Source organism: Pagrus major, chromosome 24, assembly GCF_040436345.1.
Source record: "Pagrus major chromosome 24, Pma_NU_1.0".
Taxonomy (NCBI): domain Eukaryota; kingdom Metazoa; phylum Chordata; class Actinopteri; order Spariformes; family Sparidae; genus Pagrus; species Pagrus major.
In genome coordinates, this window is record NC_133238.1 from 1,927,792 (window position 1) to 1,943,690 (window position 15,899).

A 15,899-nucleotide genomic window follows, 5' to 3' on the forward strand; every position below is an offset into this window, starting at 1 on the left:
ACACATGCACGAGGCTCAGCCAAACGGCAAAGCCTGCCAAAAATATCTTCAACTCATTGGTGTTCCTCTCCACGGAAGTCTTTAGTAAAAGGCGAAAGACTTGTGCGTTATGAAGAGAAACCCGAGTAAGTACAGCGCCTCTCCTCGACAGCAGCCAAGACAGCTGTGGTCCCAGGCACTCTTCTCATGGTGAGCCTCACTTGGCTCATCGCGCACCAAAATCCCTGGCCACGCCCGTCCCCACATTATCCCAGGCTCTACTCGACCGGTTTGTGGAGAGAGAAAAGCCTGCTCGTTGGGCGCAGGCCACCAAACGTCACAAACACTCGGGCGCTTCCAGACTCTCTGTTTCAGTTGAGGACCGCGGGGGGGAAATGCAGGGCACACTCAGCAGGTATTGCGCACCGGCCGCGGCGAGGCAGTTTTGCCTCTTTTTCTGACCATGCAAAGCGCAGCTCTCGCTGCGGTTTGCCAGCCTTCTTCTTGCTGCCGATTCTGTGCCGCAATGTCAAGTTTGTCAAGGCCTTTGGTCTGCAACACTGATTGATTTTCAACAAGGCCGGAGAGGGGTGCACCGTTCCCGGCGGCGCTGCAATACCGGGTCGATGCGTGGAGTGAACGGAGCAAGCCCCTGTTTCAGCTCCCGAGGCTAAAAATCCATTTAATATGTTGTCCCCATATAGAGGACATATCAGATATTAAACTGATAAGAACAGATACTACACTTGATCTTAGCCAAAAGGCCGAGAAGCGATGAGCCCCAGTCGTCTGCTGCCTGAGCCCACCTCCTGGCACGCTTCACACTCGTCGCGGTGTGCCATTTGCATTGCGCGGCGGAGTGGCTTGTGCTTAGCGGCTCCTCCCAAGCGCTCCGTGGCTTAGCCCCGAGTCTGGTTAAGGCCGGCTTTATTGATTTTCACACATGCACGAGGCTCAGCCAAACGGCAAAGCCTGCCAAAAATATCTTCAACTCATTGGTGTTCCTCTCCACGGAAGTCTTTAGTAAAAGGCGAAAGACTTGTGCGTTATGAAGAGAAACCCGAGTAAGTACAGCGCCTCTCCTCGACAGCAGCCAAGACAGCTGTGGTCCCAGGCACTCTTCTCATGGTGAGCCTCACTTGGCTCATCGCGCACCAAAATCCCTGGCCACGCCCGTCCCCACATTATCCCAGGCTCTACTCGACCGGTTTGTGGAGAGAGAAAAGCCTGCTCGTTGGGCGCAGGCCACCAAACGTCACAAACACTCGGGCGCTTCCAGACTCTCTGTTTCAGTTGAGGACCGCGGGGGGGAAATGCAGGGCACACTCAGCAGGTATTGCGCACCGGCCGCGGCGAGGCAGTTTTGCCTCTTTTTCTGACCATGCAAAGCGCAGCTCTCGCTGCGGTTTGCCAGCCTTCTTCTTGCTGCCGATTCTGTGCCGCAATGTCAAGTTTGTCAAGGCCTTTGGTCTGCAACACTGATTGATTTTCAACAAGGCCGGAGAGGGGTGCACCGTTCCCGGCGGCGCTGCAATACCGGGTCGATGCGTGGAGTGAACGGAGCAAGCCCCTGTTTCAGCTCCCGAGGCTAAAAATCCATTTAATATGTTGTCCCCATATAGAGAACATATCAGATATTAAACTGATAAGAACAGATACTACACTTGATCTTAGCCAAAAGGCCGAGAAGCGATGAGCCCCAGTCGTCTGCTGCCTGAGCCCACCTCCTGGCACGCTTCACACTCGTCGCGGTGTGCCATTTGCATTGCGCGGCGGAGTGGCTTGTGCTTAGCGGCTCCTCCCAAGCGCTCCGTGGCTTAGCCCCGAGTCTGGTTAAGGCCGGCTTTATTGATTTTCACACATGCACGAGGCTCAGCCAAACGGCAAAGCCTGCCAAAAATATCTTCAACTCATTGGTGTTCCTCTCCACGGAAGTCTTTAGTAAAAGGCGAAAGACTTGTGCGTTATGAAGAGAAACCCGAGTAAGTACAGCGCCTCTCCTCGACAGCAGCCAAGACAGCTGTGGTCCCAGGCACTCTTCTCATGGTGAGCCTCACTTGGCTCATCGCGCACCAAAATCCCTGGCCACGCCCGTCCCCACATTATCCCAGGCTCTACTCGACCGGTTTGTGGAGAGAGAAAAGCCTGCTCGTTGGGCGCAGGCCACCAAACGTCACAAACACTCGGGCGCTTCCAGACTCTCTGTTTCAGTTGAGGACCGCGGGGGGGAAATGCAGGGCACACTCAGCAGGTATTGCGCACCGGCCGCGGCGAGGCAGTTTTGCCTCTTTTTCTGACCATGCAAAGCGCAGCTCTCGCTGCGGTTTGCCAGCCTTCTTCTTGCTGCCGATTCTGTGCCGCAATGTCAAGTTTGTCAAGGCCTTTGGTCTGCAACACTGATTGATTTTCAACAAGGCCGGAGAGGGGTGCACCGTTCCCGGCGGCGCTGCAATACCGGGTCGATGCGTGGAGTGAACGGAGCAAGCCCCTGTTTCAGCTCCCGAGGCTAAAAATCCATTTAATATGTTGTCCCCATATAGAGGACATATCAGATATTAAACTGATAAGAACAGATACTACACTTGATCTTAGCCAAAAGGCCGAGAAGCGATGAGCCCCAGTCGTCTGCTGCCTGAGCCCACCTCCTGGCACGCTTCACACTCGTCGCGGTGTGCCATTTGCATTGCGCGGCGGAGTGGCTTGTGCTTAGCGGCTCCTCCCAAGCTCTCCGTGGCTTAGCCCCGAGTCTGGTTAAGGCCGGCTTTATTGATTTTCACACATGCACGAGGCTCAGCCAAACGGCAAAGCCTGCCAAAAATATCTTCAACTCATTGGTGTTCCTCTCCACGGAAGTCTTTAGTAAAAGGCGAAAGACTTGTGCGTTATGAAGAGAAACCCGAGTAAGTACAGCGCCTCTCCTCGACAGCAGCCAAGACAGCTGTGGTCCCAGGCACTCTTCTCATGGTGAGCCTCACTTGGCTCATCGCGCACCAAAATCCCTGGCCACGCCCGTCCCCACATTATCCCAGGCCTCTACTCGACCGGTTTGTGGAGAGAGAAAAGCCTGCTCGTTGGGCGCAGGCCACCAAACGTCACAAACACTCGGGCGCTTCCAGACTCTCTGTTTCAGTTGAGGACCGCGGGGGGGGAAATGCAGGGCACACTCAGCAGGTATTGCGCACCGGCCGCGGCGAGGCAGTTTTGCCTCTTTTTCTGACCATGCAAAAGCGCAGCTCTCGCTGCGGTTTGCCAGCCTTCTTCTTGCTGCCGATTCTGTGCCGCAATGTCAAGTTTGTCAAGGCCTTTGGTCTGCAACACTGATTGATTTTCAACAAGGCCGGAGAGGGGTGCACCGTTCCCGGCGGCGCTGCAATACCGGGTCGATGCGTGGAGTGAACGGAGCAAGCCCCTGTTTCAGCTCCCGAGGCTAAAAATCCATTTAATATGTTGTCCCCATATAGAGGACATATCAGATATTAAACTGATAAGAACAGATACTACACTTGATCTTAGCCAAAAGGCCGAGAAGCGATGAGCCCCAGTCGTCTGCTGCCTGAGCCCACCTCCTGGCACGCTTCACACTCGTCGCGGTGTGCCATTTGCATTGCGCGGCGGAGTGGCTTGTGCTTAGCGGCTCCTCCCAAGCGCTCCGTGGCTTAGCCCCGAGTCTGGTTAAGGCCGGCTTTATTGATTTTCACACATGCACGAGGCTCAGCCAAACGGCAAAGCCTGCCAAAAATATCTTCAACTCATTGGTGTTCCTCTCCACGGAAGTCTTTAGTAAAAGGCGAAAGACTTGTGCGTTATGAAGAGAAACCCGAGTAAGTACAGCGCCTCTCCTCGACAGCAGCCAAGACAGCTGTGGTCCCAGGCACTCTTCTCATGGTGAGCCTCACTTGGCTCATCGCGCACCAAAATCCCTGGCCACGCCCGTCCCCACATTATCCCAGGCTCTACTCGACCGGTTTGTGGAGAGAGAAAAGCCTGCTCGTTGGGCGCAGGCCACCAAACGTCACAAACACTCGGGCGCTTCCAGACTCTCTGTTTCAGTTGAGGACCGCGGGGGGGAAATGCAGGGCACACTCAGCAGGTATTGCGCACCGGCCGCGGCGAGGCAGTTTTGCCTCTTTTTCTGACCATGCAAAGCGCAGCTCTCGCTGCGGTTTGCCAGCCTTCTTCTTGCTGCCGATTCTGTGCCGCAATGTCAAGTTTGTCAAGGCCTTTGGTCTGCAACACTGATTGATTTTCAACAAGGCCGGAGAGGGGTGCACCGTTCCCGGCGGCGCTGCAATACCGGGTCGATGCGTGGAGTGAACGGAGCAAGCCCCTGTTTCAGCTCCCGAGGCTAAAAATCCATTTAATATGTTGTCCCCATATAGAGAACATATCAGATATTAAACTGATAAGAACAGATACTACACTTGATCTTAGCCAAAAGGCCGAGAAGCGATGAGCCCCAGTCGTCTGCTGCCTGAGCCCACCTCCTGGCACGCTTCACACTCGTCGCGGTGTGCCATTTGCATTGCGCGGCGGAGTGGCTTGTGCTTAGCGGCTCCTCCCAAGCGCTCCGTGGCTTAGCCCCGAGTCTGGTTAAGGCCGGCTTTATTGATTTTCACACATGCACGAGGCTCAGCCAAACGGCAAAGCCTGCCAAAAATATCTTCAACTCATTGGTGTTCCTCTCCACGGAAGTCTTTAGTAAAAGGCGAAAGACTTGTGCGTTATGAAGAGAAACCCGAGTAAGTACAGCGCCTCTCCTCGACAGCAGCCAAGACAGCTGTGGTCCCAGGCACTCTTCTCATGGTGAGCCTCACTTGGCTCATCGCGCACCAAAATCCCTGGCCACGCCCGTCCCCACATTATCCCAGGCTCTACTCGACCGGTTTGTGGAGAGAGAAAAGCCTGCTCGTTGGGCGCAGGCCACCAAACGTCACAAACACTCGGGCGCTTCCAGACTCTCTGTTTCAGTTGAGGACCGCGGGGGGGAAATGCAGGGCACACTCAGCAGGTATTGCGCACCGGCCGCGGCGAGGCAGTTTTGCCTCTTTTTCTGACCATGCAAAGCGCAGCTCTCGCTGCGGTTTGCCAGCCTTCTTCTTGCTGCCGATTCTGTGCCGCAATGTCAAGTTTGTCAAGGCCTTTGGTCTGCAACACTGATTGATTTTCAACAAGGCCGGAGAGGGGTGCACCGTTCCCGGCGGCGCTGCAATACCGGGTCGATGCGTGGAGTGAACGGAGCAAGCCCCTGTTTCAGCTCCCGAGGCTAAAAATCCATTTAATATGTTGTCCCCATATAGAGGACATATCAGATATTAAACTGATAAGAACAGATACTACACTTGATCTTAGCCAAAAGGCCGAGAAGCGATGAGCCCCAGTCGTCTGCTGCCTGAGCCCACCTCCTGGCACGCTTCACACTCGTCGCGGTGTGCCATTTGCATTGCGCGGCGGAGTGGCTTGTGCTTAGCGGCTCCTCCCAAGCTCTCCGTGGCTTAGCCCCGAGTCTGGTTAAGGCCGGCTTTATTGATTTTCACACATGCACGAGGCTCAGCCAAACGGCAAAGCCTGCCAAAAATATCTTCAACTCATTGGTGTTCCTCTCCACGGAAGTCTTTAGTAAAAGGCGAAAGACTTGTGCGTTATGAAGAGAAACCCGAGTAAGTACAGCGCCTCTCCTCGACAGCAGCCAAGACAGCTGTGGTCCCAGGCACTCTTCTCATGGTGAGCCTCACTTGGCTCATCGCGCACCAAAATCCCTGGCCACGCCCGTCCCCACATTATCCCAGGCTCTACTCGACCGGTTTGTGGAGAGAGAAAAGCCTGCTCGTTGGGCGCAGGCCACCAAACGTCACAAACACTCGGGCGCTTCCAGACTCTCTGTTTCAGTTGAGGACCGCGGGGGGGAAATGCAGGGCACACTCAGCAGGTATTGCGCACCGGCCGCGGCGAGGCAGTTTTGCCTCTTTTTCTGACCATGCAAAGCGCAGCTCTCGCTGCGGTTTGCCAGCCTTCTTCTTGCTGCCGATTCTGTGCCGCAATGTCAAGTTTGTCAAGGCCTTTGGTCTGCAACACTGATTGATTTTCAACAAGGCCGGAGAGGGGTGCACCGTTCCCGGCGGCGCTGCAATACCGGGTCGATGCGTGGAGTGAACGGAGCAAGCCCCTGTTTCAGCTCCCGAGGCTAAAAATCCATTTAATATGTTGTCCCCATATAGAGGACATATCAGATATTAAACTGATAAGAACAGATACTACACTTGATCTTAGCCAAAAGGCCGAGAAGCGATGAGCCCCAGTCGTCTGCTGCCTGAGCCCACCTCCTGGCACGCTTCACACTCGTCGCGGTGTGCCATTTGCATTGCGCGGCGGAGTGGCTTGTGCTTAGCGGCTCCTCCCAAGCGCTCCGTGGCTTAGCCCCGAGTCTGGTTAAGGCCGGCTTTATTGATTTTCACACATGCACGAGGCTCAGCCAAACGGCAAAGCCTGCCAAAAATATCTTCAACTCATTGGTGTTCCTCTCCACGGAAGTCTTTAGTAAAAGGCGAAAGACTTGTGCGTTATGAAGAGAAACCCGAGTAAGTACAGCGCCTCTCCTCGACAGCAGCCAAGACAGCTGTGGTCCCAGGCACTCTTCTCATGGTGAGCCTCACTTGGCTCATCGCGCACCAAAATCCCTGGCCACGCCCGTCCCCACATTATCCCAGGCTCTACTCGACCGGTTTGTGGAGAGAGAAAAGCCTGCTCGTTGGGCGCAGGCCACCAAACGTCACAAACACTCGGGCGCTTCCAGACTCTCTGTTTCAGTTGAGGACCGCGGGGGGGAAATGCAGGGCACACTCAGCAGGTATTGCGCACCGGCCGCGGCGAGGCAGTTTTGCCTCTTTTTCTGACCATGCAAAGCGCAGCTCTCGCTGCGGTTTGCCAGCCTTCTTCTTGCTGCCGATTCTGTGCCGCAATGTCAAGTTTGTCAAGGCCTTTGGTCTGCAACACTGATTGATTTTCAACAAGGCCGGAGAGGGGTGCACCGTTCCCGGCGGCGCTGCAATACCGGGTCGATGCGTGGAGTGAACGGAGCAAGCCCCTGTTTCAGCTCCCGAGGCTAAAAATCCATTTAATATGTTGTCCCCATATAGAGGACATATCAGATATTAAACTGATAAGAACAGATTTTTCTTTTGAAAAAAGTTTATTGACACAAAAGTCTCTATTTTTTACACTTATTCAGAACACAGTCCACAATACAATTTGAAAACACTTAAAATCAACATGTCATCCGCAACAATACAGTAGTTAAATCTGTAAAACCATCCACCATAAAAAAAAAACACCATCATATCCAATAAAAGGTGTTTACAGATTAAAAAAAAAACACAATTGTTGCCTTAAAATACACAAGACATGTTAAAACAAAGTGCTCCTTTGTGGCATTAAAAGTCCGTTCTGTGAATCAGTGTAAGTGTATAATATATCAGTGTGTCTTTTTTAAAAAGGGAGGGCATTTAAAAGCTCTCAAGTCTTTGTTATGCAGGAGCGGGGTGAGTCCCTATCATGGGGAACTCATCCCGCTCTCCCATCAGATCCCTGGGTACCCGCTGGTGATGCTCAGAGGAGGCCCTCAGCCTCTTGCTCCTTCCCACCTGCCACACCCGGAGGATCAGGCCGCTGCTGCCTTGACCTTTGTGTGTGGCTCCGGCTCCCACCTCCGAATGAGCGCAGAGGCGATGCTTCATGTGGCTACGTCCTAGGCCTGCCGCCAGCAGCGACGGCTGCCTGGACCGTCGCTGCAGCCATTTGGATCGTAGCCACGGGGGGGATCTGCATGCGCTTTCTCGCCAGCAGGTTTCTGGAGGTCCATATAGCGTCTTTCATGGCGGCCAGGGTGAGCCAGAGCTTGGAGAATTCCTCTGTTGTTCTTTTCTTCTGGCTCACCCCGTAGAGCACTAGTTGTGCATCTAGGACCTCCCCTGCTGGCAAGTACGGGAATTGCTGGGAGCCGGCCATTGCCCACAGGTCAATGGCAGCGCTGCACTCCCAGAACAAGTGCCTCGCCGACTCGGGCGCGCCACAACCCGGTCGGGGGCAGATGGCGGATGGTGACATGCCCCGGGAGTGCATCACGGACCTGACCGGGAGGACCTCATGAGCTACCATCCAGGAGAGATCCCGTAATCTGTTTGGGAGAACGGGATGGTTGACATTGCGCCAAACACTTGAGGGCTCGCCGATTGCGAGCCCGCGCACCGGACTCACTGGCTCCCGCTCCTGCACAAGAGAGAGAAGAGAGCGGTGGTTGGTTAAAAGTGACAGCTCCTCCTGTTCCAAGTTAAAATCTTTTAAAAATTTGCGTATAAAATCATAGGCCGTGGGCAGTTTAAAAGACACAGGTGCTCTAAGATCAACAGGTAAAAACTTGAGTGTCCTGAGGTAAGACCCCATCCAGAATCTTGCCATGGCAGATGTCTTGTGATCTCTGGATGGGGATGTGGCATATTTGAGGTGCAGTGTGGTGTATTGGCTTCCTAAAAACAGGTGGAGGTCTGGAACATCTTTCCCTCCTTTTGTTTTTGGCATCTTCATGACGTTTCTTCTAAGTCGCTCCCACTTGGACCCCCACAGAAAGTAAAAAATGGCTCGATCGAGATCTAAAAGCACTCTACGAGGCGGGATAAAAACAGAACTGATTAGTAAAAACAAGGGTAAAATCACAGCTTTTATGACTAAAACCTTGCCTTCCATTGTCAGTCCCCTTAGTCTCCAGTATCCCAGTCTCTTTCTAACTTTCCCTATCGCGTCAAGCCAATTGCTCCTCCCACCCCCTTCCCCGTCAAATTTTACCCCGAGTATTTTCATGTCAGTCAGGGTCACAGTCAGAGGGAGTCCTGTGGTCTCGGTCACTGTCCATGGTCCGTAAAATTGGGCTTGGGTCTTGTCGCGGTTAAGTCTGGCTCCAGAGGCCCGTCCATACCAGTCCGTCAAGTCCATGGTCCTGTTTACAGCTAAAAGGTCTGTACATAAAACATTGACATCATCCATGTATAAAAGGCATTTTGTGACCAAGCCCCCACTCCCCGGAATTGACACCCCATTGATCCATTTGTCCCTTCTCAAGATCTGTGCCAATGGTTCCACACATATAACGTAAAGGAGGGCAGATAACGGACAACCCTGACGGACACCGCAGCATATATTCACTGCTTTGGTAAGTTGCCCATTTACAAGGATTTTGCTGTTGATTCCCCGGTAGAGCAAACCCACCCACGCTATGACCCTCTCAGGAAACCCCATTTTTTGCAGTACCTGAAATAGGTACTGGTGCGAGACCCGATCGAAGGCTTTTTCAAAGTCTAAATTTAGCAATACAAGCCGAATGTCTCTGTCTCTCGCGTAACAGATGGTGTCTCTGATCAGTACGAGGCTGTCGGTGATCTTCCTCCCCGGGATGGCACAGGCTTGATCCGGGTGGATCACCTCCCCTAAAACCAAAGATAAACGTGTTGATAAAAGTTTGCTAAAAAGTTTGCAGTCAAAGTTTAAAAGCGTTATTGGTCTCCAGTTTTTCAGGTCAGTCTGGTCCTCTTTTTTGTGGATTAATGTCACTATCCCTACTCTAAAGCTCTCAGGTAACAGGTCTAGTCGTTCAAAGTCATTAAAAACAGTAAGTAGGTCATGTGCAAGGATATCCCAAAAGGTCAGATAAAATTCCAGGGGAAGTCCATCTTGTCCTGGGGACTTCCCCTTCTTAAAATTTTTTAAACATTTACCTAACTCTAAAAGGGTAAAATCCTGGGTTAAAAGCACACTTTCCTCCACCGTCCTATCAATGTATTCTAAAACCTGTTCTGTAATGTCTGTCTCTATGTCTTTTTTTCATATAATTTATTGTAAAAGAGTTCCACTGTTTCAATAAGTTCGTTTGTGTTAGCAGTTAAAAACCCGTCTTCTTTTTTTAGCTTTGTTAAAACCCCACTTCTGCTAGCTATCTTCTTAAAAAAGTATCGTGTGCATTTTTCTCCTTCTTCTCTTTCTCTCTCTTTGCTTCTTAAAATGATACCCTGACTCTTTATTTCAGCTAATTTTGACATTTGTTTTTTGACTTCTAAAATGTCGTCATTAAAATCAAATCCTTGGTTCACAAGTTTAAAATATCTCTGTAGTCTTTTCTGCAGTCCCAACATGCATCTTTTTTCCTTATCTTTTTTCTTTCTCCCTGCCTGTCTAAAAAAAGCCTTAGTCTTTGTCTTCACCCACTCCCACCAGTGTGCACGTGAATCGTAAAAGTCTTGAAGGGTCTGCCATTGGCTATACTGCTCCCTGTATTGTCCAACTATCTCCCTGTCCTCTAACAGGGAGCAGTTGAGCTTCCACAGACCACTTCCTACAGTCACACCAGAAGAGAGTGTCAGGGTGCATGACAGCATTGCGTGATCAGAAAAGAAAACGGGGGTCAATCTAGCATCAGTTGGTGGGCAGTCCCGTGTAAAAACATAGTCAATGCGAGAGGCTTTGGTGCCGTCACCACTGAACCAGGTGAAGCCCTCCTCTCTAGGATGCATGGATTTAAAACAGTCTTGTAGCTTAAAATCCTTGCAGATGTCTTGCAGTAAAACCGATGTTTTATCTACTTTAAAATCTTCCCCTGCTCCCCGTCTATCTGTTCTGGATAAAACACAATTAAAATCCCCTCCTACCACTAAAGGCACCCTACCTAGCATGTGGGACTGCAGTTCTTCTAAAAGGTCATACCTGTCATTTTTGTCGTTAAAACCGTATACGTTGAGTAGGTTAAAATCCTGCCCCATGTATGTCAAGTGTGCTAAAACTGCCCGTCCGTCTCTCACCACAGTGCTGCCCCTCACCACTACCAAGGGGTTTTTAATTAAAATGGCCACTCCATCTGACTTGTTGTGGTTTGATCCACTCCACATGGATTGACCGAGTGGCCATTTCTCCTCCCATTTCCTGTAGGTTGTTAAAAAGGGCAGATTGCACTCCTGTAATAAAAACACATCTGACGTAAAAGAATTTAGGTAGGATAAAACAGTCTGGGCTCTAACTCCCGACCTCACACTTCTCACATTGAGGGTGGAAATGTTGAGGGTCATGAGTATAATTGGTAAAAACAACAGGTATGACATTTTAAGGAATAAAAAATTAAAAGACTACTTGTTAAAACTTCCAGACTTTCAGGAATGTAAAAGGATCTCATTTCACTATCCCCATGCAATCGGGGGGTGAGGCCTGAGACTCTTTCCTCCGGAAAGCCATGTCGGCACGCTTTTCCAATGGAGTTGACTGTAGTGCTATATTAAGAAATGAGCACTGATCGGGTGAACTGGAAGGGAAGGCTCTGAGCTGCTCCACAGGGGAACTGTATGAGTCAAGCTCAGCCCTTCCCTTCTTCTCCGAGGCTGCATCAGCCTCAGAGCTGGACAGTTCAGATGCAGTTCTCTTGAGGTTGGGCTGGGTATTGGGGAGGGAGGTGTCACTGGACTCTCCTTCCTCTTGTTCCTCCCCGACTGTAATGAGGCTATTGGCTGAGTCAGTGCCTGTCGAGCCATCTTGTCCAGCTCCACCTGCTGCCTGGCTTTCCCCATCTCCCTCAGCAGCACCCTCTGCTGGGTTAAAGCCAGGCCCCTCCCCTTGTCCCGCCTCACCGGGCTCCTCTCCTCCAACCACAGATTTTGGCGGGAGATTTGAATTTCCCAGCCCCTCCTCTTCAATTAGCACTTCGACAGTTACATTTCGGCCATTTTCCTTTAATATTTTTTCTTTTTCAATTTCCGATTCTTGTTTTCTTTGGGCTTTCAGTTTGTTGGCAAAAGACATTGGGCAATCTCTGAAGAGGTGATTTGTCTCTCCACAGAGATTGCACTTTCTGCCATTGGGACACTCCTCAAAGGAGTGCCCAATTTCTCTGCATTTACCGCAAACAATGTTTTGGCAAGCCTCTGCCAGGTGTCCATGCTCACCACACTTGCGGCAGAGCTTGGGCATGCCCTGGTAGTGAATGTAGCCCCTGTTCTCACCAAGAACTACCATGGATGGGAGATGCCTCAGGCCCTGGTACCCCTGGGGGTCCTGCCATTGTTGAATGGGGACCCTCCAGGCACAGTTCCAGATGCCATCTTCATCCCTCACCTTGGTAGCCTGGCCCTTCACAGTGCAGTATCTACCCAGCCACATGCATATATCTTCAGCATTCACCATTTCATTGAACATCCTAACAATAACCACTTTCAGAGAGTTGTCAGTCAGTTTCTCCACGTTGAATGCTGAAAACTGGGTCTTAACCTTTTCAAAGCGTTGCCAAAATTCTTGTAGCACTGCAGCGGTAACAAAACTAATATCAAAACCTTTGTTGAAGGGAAGAGACAGTACGCAGTTCAATTGCTGTGGGGAAAAGCCAAGGGCCTTTTGAATTAGCTTCCTGGAGAAGTCCAATCTGGACATCTCCAGGAGCTTTCCATCTCTTTCTAAAAAGGTAAAACGCACACTGTGGTGCCTCCGCATGCCGGCACGGGCAGCCGACATGGCTGGAGACACCACACTTCAACGATGAATAAAATACAATAAGTTAAATAAATACAAGCTAAAAAAAGGCTGTAAAAACACCTAAAACCAGTCAAGAATAAGACAGCAAAAAGCAAAAAAAAACTAAAAGCTTTCTTACCTTGACAGGCTCTTAGATGTCTCCAACAAACCACTGTGCAAATGTGCAATAATAACAAACAAAAATGTGCAAAGAAGCAATACAACAATGTCTCCCAAGTCGCAAAGGATTACTTCCACAATGAGAAAATAATCCCACTTGCAGGGAGTGATCGCCGTCTTAGCCAAAAGGCCGAGAAGCGATGAGCCCCAGTCGTCTGCTGCCTGAGCCCACCTCCTGGCACGCTTCACACTCGTCGCGGTGTGCCATTTGCATTGCGCGGCGGAGTGGCTTGTGCTTAGCGGCTCCTCCCAAGCGCTCCGTGGCTTAGCCCCGAGTCTGGTTAAGGCCGGCTTTATTGATTTTCACACATGCACGAGGCTCAGCCAAACGGCAAAGCCTGCCAAAAATATCTTCAACTCATTGGTGTTCCTCTCCACGGAAGTCTTTAGTAAAAGGCGAAAGACTTGTGCGTTATGAAGAGAAACCCGAGTAAGTACAGCGCCTCTCCTCGACAGCAGCCAAGACAGCTGTGGTCCCAGGCACTCTTCTCATGGTGAGCCTCACTTGGCTCATCGCGCACCAAAATCCCTGGCCACGCCCGTCCCCACATTATCCCAGGCTCTACTCGACCGGTTTGTGGAGAGAGAAAAGCCTGCTCGTTGGGCGCAGGCCACCAAACGTCACAAACACTCGGGCGCTTCCAGACTCTCTGTTTCAGTTGAGGACCGCGGGGGGGAAATGCAGGGCACACTCAGCAGGTATTGCGCACCGGCCGCGGCGAGGCAGTTTTGCCTCTTTTTCTGACCATGCAAAGCGCAGCTCTCGCTGCGGTTTGCCAGCCTTCTTCTTGCTGCCGATTCTGTGCCGCAATGTCAAGTTTGTCAAGGCCTTTGGTCTGCAACACTGATTGATTTTCAACAAGGCCGGAGAGGGGTGCACCGTTCCCGGCGGCGCTGCAATACCGGGTCGATGCGTGGAGTGAACGGAGCAAGCCCCTGTTTCAGCTCCCGAGGCTAAAAATCCATTTAATATGTTGTCCCCATATAGAGGACATATCAGATATTAAACTGATAAGAACAGATACTACACTTGATCTTAGCCAAAAGGCCGAGAAGCGATGAGCCCCAGTCGTCTGCTGCCTGAGCCCACCTCCTGGCACGCTTCACACTCGTCGCGGTGTGCCATTTGCATTGCGCGGCGGAGTGGCTTGTGCTTAGCGGCTCCTCCCAAGCGCTCCGTGGCTTAGCCCCGAGTCTGGTTAAGGCCGGCTTTATTGATTTTCACACATGCACGAGGCTCAGCCAAACGGCAAAGCCTGCCAAAAATGTCTTCAACTCATTGGTGTTCCTCTCCACGGAAGTCTTTAGTAAAAGGCGAAAGACTTGTGCGTTATGAAGAGAAACCCGAGTAAGTACAGCGCCTCTCCTCGACAGCAGCCAAGACAGCTGTGGTCCCAGGCACTCTTCTCATGGTGAGCCTCACTTGGCTCATCGCGCACCAAAATCCCTGGCCACGCCCGTCCCCACATTATCCCAGGCTCTACTCGACCGGTTTGTGGAGAGAGAAAAGCCTGCTCGTTGGGCGCAGGCCACCAAACGTCACAAACACTCGGGCGCTTCCAGACTCTCTGTTTCAGTTGAGGACCGCGGGGGGGGAAATGCAGGGCACACTCAGCAGGTATTGCGCACCGGCCGCGGCGAGGCAGTTTTGCCTCTTTTTCTGACCATGCAAAGCGCAGCTCTCGCTGCGGTTTGCCAGCCTTCTTCTTGCTGCCGATTCTGTGCCGCAATGTCAAGTTTGTCAAGGCCTTTGGTCTGCAACACTGATTGATTTTCAACAAGGCCGGAGAGGGGTGCACCGTTCCCGGCGGCGCTGCAATACCGGGTCGATGCGTGGAGTGAACGGAGCAAGCCCCTGTTTCAGCTCCCGAGGCTAAAAATCCATTTAATATGTTGTCCCCATATAGAGGACATATCAGATATTAAACTGATAAGAACAGATACTACACTTGATCTTAGCCAAAAGGCCGAGAAGCGATGAGCCCCAGTCGTCTGCTGCCTGAGCCCACCTCCTGGCACGCTTCACACTCGTCGCGGTGTGCCATTTGCATTGCGCGGCGGAGTGGCTTGTGCTTAGCGGCTCCTCCCAAGCGCTCCGTGGCTTAGCCCCGAGTCTGGTTAAGGCCGGCTTTATTGATTTTCACACATGCACGAGGCTCAGCCAAACGGCAAAGCCTGCCAAAAATATCTTCAACTCATTGGTGTTCCTCTCCACGGAAGTCTTTAGTAAAAGGCGAAAGACTTGTGCGTTATGAAGAGAAACCCGAGTAAGTACAGCGCCTCTCCTCGACAGCAGCCAAGACAGCTGTGGTCCCAGGCACTCTTCTCATGGTGAGCCTCACTTGGCTCATCGCGCACCAAAATCCCTGGCCACGCCCGTCCCCACATTATCCCAGGCTCTACTCGACCGGTTTGTGGAGAGAGAAAAGCCTGCTCGTTGGGCGCAGGCCACCAAACGTCACAAACACTCGGGCGCTTCCAGACTCTCTGTTTCAGTTGAGGACCGCGGGGGGGGAAATGCAGGGCACACTCAGCAGGTATTGTGCACCGGCCGCGGCGAGGCAGTTTTGCCTCTTTTTCTGACCATGCAAAGCGCAGCTCTCGCTGCGGTTTGCCAGCCTTCTTCTTGCTGCCGATTCTGTGCCGCAATGTCAAGTTTGTCAAGGCCTTTGGTCTGCAACACTGATTGATTTTCAACAAGGCCGGAGAGGGGTGCACCGTTCCCGGCGGCGCTGCAATACCGGGTCGATGCGTGGAGTGAACGGAGCAAGCCCCTGTTTCAGCTCCCGAGGCTAAAAATCCATTTAATATGTTGTCCCCATATAGAGGACATATCAGATATTAAACTGATAAGAACAGATACTACACTTGATCTTAGCCAAAAGGCCGAGAAGCGATGAGCCCCAGTCGTCTGCTGCCTGAGCCCACCTCCTGGCACGCTTCACACTCGTCGCGGTGTGCCATTTGCATTGCGCGGCGGAGTGGCTTGTGCTTAGCGGCTCCTCCCAAGCGCTCCGTGGCTTAGCCCCGAGTCTGGTTAAGGCCGGCTTTATTGATTTTCACACATGCACGAGGCTCAGCCAAACGGCAAAGCCTGCCAAAAATATCTTCAACTCATTGGTGTTCCTCTCCACGGAAGTCTTTAGTAAAAGGCGAAAGACTTGTGCGTTATGAAGAGAAACCCGAGTAAGTACAGCGCCATCTCGACA

The 15,899-nt window shown here is 51.8% G+C and overlaps 23 non-coding genes across 23 annotated transcripts; all 23 read right to left on the minus strand.

The window, feature by feature from the left end:
- Nucleotides 1-14: 14 nt before the first annotated feature.
- On the minus strand, nt 15-129 carry LOC140993117 (U5 spliceosomal RNA). The gene has a single exon (XR_012178618.1). It is a non-coding gene; the product is annotated as a U5 spliceosomal RNA (small nuclear RNA).
- Nucleotides 130-564: 435 nt separating this feature from the next.
- Nucleotides 565-755, minus strand: LOC140992865 (U2 spliceosomal RNA). The gene has a single exon (XR_012178397.1). It is a non-coding gene; the product is annotated as a U2 spliceosomal RNA (small nuclear RNA).
- A 177-nt stretch (nt 756-932) lies between these two features.
- Nucleotides 933-1,047, minus strand: LOC140993118 (U5 spliceosomal RNA). The gene has a single exon (XR_012178619.1). It is a non-coding gene; the product is annotated as a U5 spliceosomal RNA (small nuclear RNA).
- A 435-nt stretch (nt 1,048-1,482) lies between these two features.
- LOC140993022 (U2 spliceosomal RNA) lies at nt 1,483-1,673 on the minus strand. Its single transcript, XR_012178539.1, has one exon. It is a non-coding gene; the product is annotated as a U2 spliceosomal RNA (small nuclear RNA).
- A 177-nt stretch (nt 1,674-1,850) lies between these two features.
- LOC140993120 (U5 spliceosomal RNA) lies at nt 1,851-1,965 on the minus strand. Its single transcript, XR_012178620.1, has one exon. It is a non-coding gene; the product is annotated as a U5 spliceosomal RNA (small nuclear RNA).
- A 435-nt stretch (nt 1,966-2,400) lies between these two features.
- On the minus strand, nt 2,401-2,591 carry LOC140992866 (U2 spliceosomal RNA). The gene has a single exon (XR_012178398.1). It is a non-coding gene; the product is annotated as a U2 spliceosomal RNA (small nuclear RNA).
- Nucleotides 2,592-2,768: 177 nt separating this feature from the next.
- On the minus strand, nt 2,769-2,883 carry LOC140993121 (U5 spliceosomal RNA). The gene has a single exon (XR_012178621.1). It is a non-coding gene; the product is annotated as a U5 spliceosomal RNA (small nuclear RNA).
- Nucleotides 2,884-3,321: 438 nt separating this feature from the next.
- On the minus strand, nt 3,322-3,512 carry LOC140992867 (U2 spliceosomal RNA). Its single transcript, XR_012178399.1, has one exon. It is a non-coding gene; the product is annotated as a U2 spliceosomal RNA (small nuclear RNA).
- Nucleotides 3,513-3,689: 177 nt separating this feature from the next.
- On the minus strand, nt 3,690-3,804 carry LOC140993123 (U5 spliceosomal RNA). Its single transcript, XR_012178623.1, has one exon. It is a non-coding gene; the product is annotated as a U5 spliceosomal RNA (small nuclear RNA).
- Nucleotides 3,805-4,239: 435 nt separating this feature from the next.
- LOC140993024 (U2 spliceosomal RNA) lies at nt 4,240-4,430 on the minus strand. The gene has a single exon (XR_012178541.1). It is a non-coding gene; the product is annotated as a U2 spliceosomal RNA (small nuclear RNA).
- A 177-nt stretch (nt 4,431-4,607) lies between these two features.
- LOC140993124 (U5 spliceosomal RNA) lies at nt 4,608-4,722 on the minus strand. Its single transcript, XR_012178624.1, has one exon. It is a non-coding gene; the product is annotated as a U5 spliceosomal RNA (small nuclear RNA).
- A 435-nt stretch (nt 4,723-5,157) lies between these two features.
- LOC140992868 (U2 spliceosomal RNA) lies at nt 5,158-5,348 on the minus strand. The gene has a single exon (XR_012178400.1). It is a non-coding gene; the product is annotated as a U2 spliceosomal RNA (small nuclear RNA).
- Nucleotides 5,349-5,525: 177 nt separating this feature from the next.
- LOC140993125 (U5 spliceosomal RNA) lies at nt 5,526-5,640 on the minus strand. Its single transcript, XR_012178625.1, has one exon. It is a non-coding gene; the product is annotated as a U5 spliceosomal RNA (small nuclear RNA).
- A 435-nt stretch (nt 5,641-6,075) lies between these two features.
- Nucleotides 6,076-6,266, minus strand: LOC140992869 (U2 spliceosomal RNA). Its single transcript, XR_012178401.1, has one exon. It is a non-coding gene; the product is annotated as a U2 spliceosomal RNA (small nuclear RNA).
- Nucleotides 6,267-6,443: 177 nt separating this feature from the next.
- LOC140993126 (U5 spliceosomal RNA) lies at nt 6,444-6,558 on the minus strand. The gene has a single exon (XR_012178626.1). It is a non-coding gene; the product is annotated as a U5 spliceosomal RNA (small nuclear RNA).
- Nucleotides 6,559-6,993: 435 nt separating this feature from the next.
- Nucleotides 6,994-7,181, minus strand: LOC140993049 (U2 spliceosomal RNA). The gene has a single exon (XR_012178564.1). It is a non-coding gene; the product is annotated as a U2 spliceosomal RNA (small nuclear RNA).
- Nucleotides 7,182-13,009: 5,828 nt separating this feature from the next.
- On the minus strand, nt 13,010-13,124 carry LOC140993127 (U5 spliceosomal RNA). Its single transcript, XR_012178627.1, has one exon. It is a non-coding gene; the product is annotated as a U5 spliceosomal RNA (small nuclear RNA).
- A 435-nt stretch (nt 13,125-13,559) lies between these two features.
- Nucleotides 13,560-13,750, minus strand: LOC140992870 (U2 spliceosomal RNA). The gene has a single exon (XR_012178402.1). It is a non-coding gene; the product is annotated as a U2 spliceosomal RNA (small nuclear RNA).
- Nucleotides 13,751-13,927: 177 nt separating this feature from the next.
- LOC140993064 (U5 spliceosomal RNA) lies at nt 13,928-14,042 on the minus strand. The gene has a single exon (XR_012178570.1). It is a non-coding gene; the product is annotated as a U5 spliceosomal RNA (small nuclear RNA).
- Nucleotides 14,043-14,478: 436 nt separating this feature from the next.
- On the minus strand, nt 14,479-14,669 carry LOC140992871 (U2 spliceosomal RNA). The gene has a single exon (XR_012178403.1). It is a non-coding gene; the product is annotated as a U2 spliceosomal RNA (small nuclear RNA).
- Nucleotides 14,670-14,846: 177 nt separating this feature from the next.
- LOC140993128 (U5 spliceosomal RNA) lies at nt 14,847-14,961 on the minus strand. The gene has a single exon (XR_012178628.1). It is a non-coding gene; the product is annotated as a U5 spliceosomal RNA (small nuclear RNA).
- Nucleotides 14,962-15,397: 436 nt separating this feature from the next.
- Nucleotides 15,398-15,588, minus strand: LOC140992872 (U2 spliceosomal RNA). The gene has a single exon (XR_012178404.1). It is a non-coding gene; the product is annotated as a U2 spliceosomal RNA (small nuclear RNA).
- Nucleotides 15,589-15,765: 177 nt separating this feature from the next.
- On the minus strand, nt 15,766-15,880 carry LOC140993129 (U5 spliceosomal RNA). Its single transcript, XR_012178629.1, has one exon. It is a non-coding gene; the product is annotated as a U5 spliceosomal RNA (small nuclear RNA).
- Between the last annotated feature and the right edge of the window lie 19 nt (nt 15,881-15,899).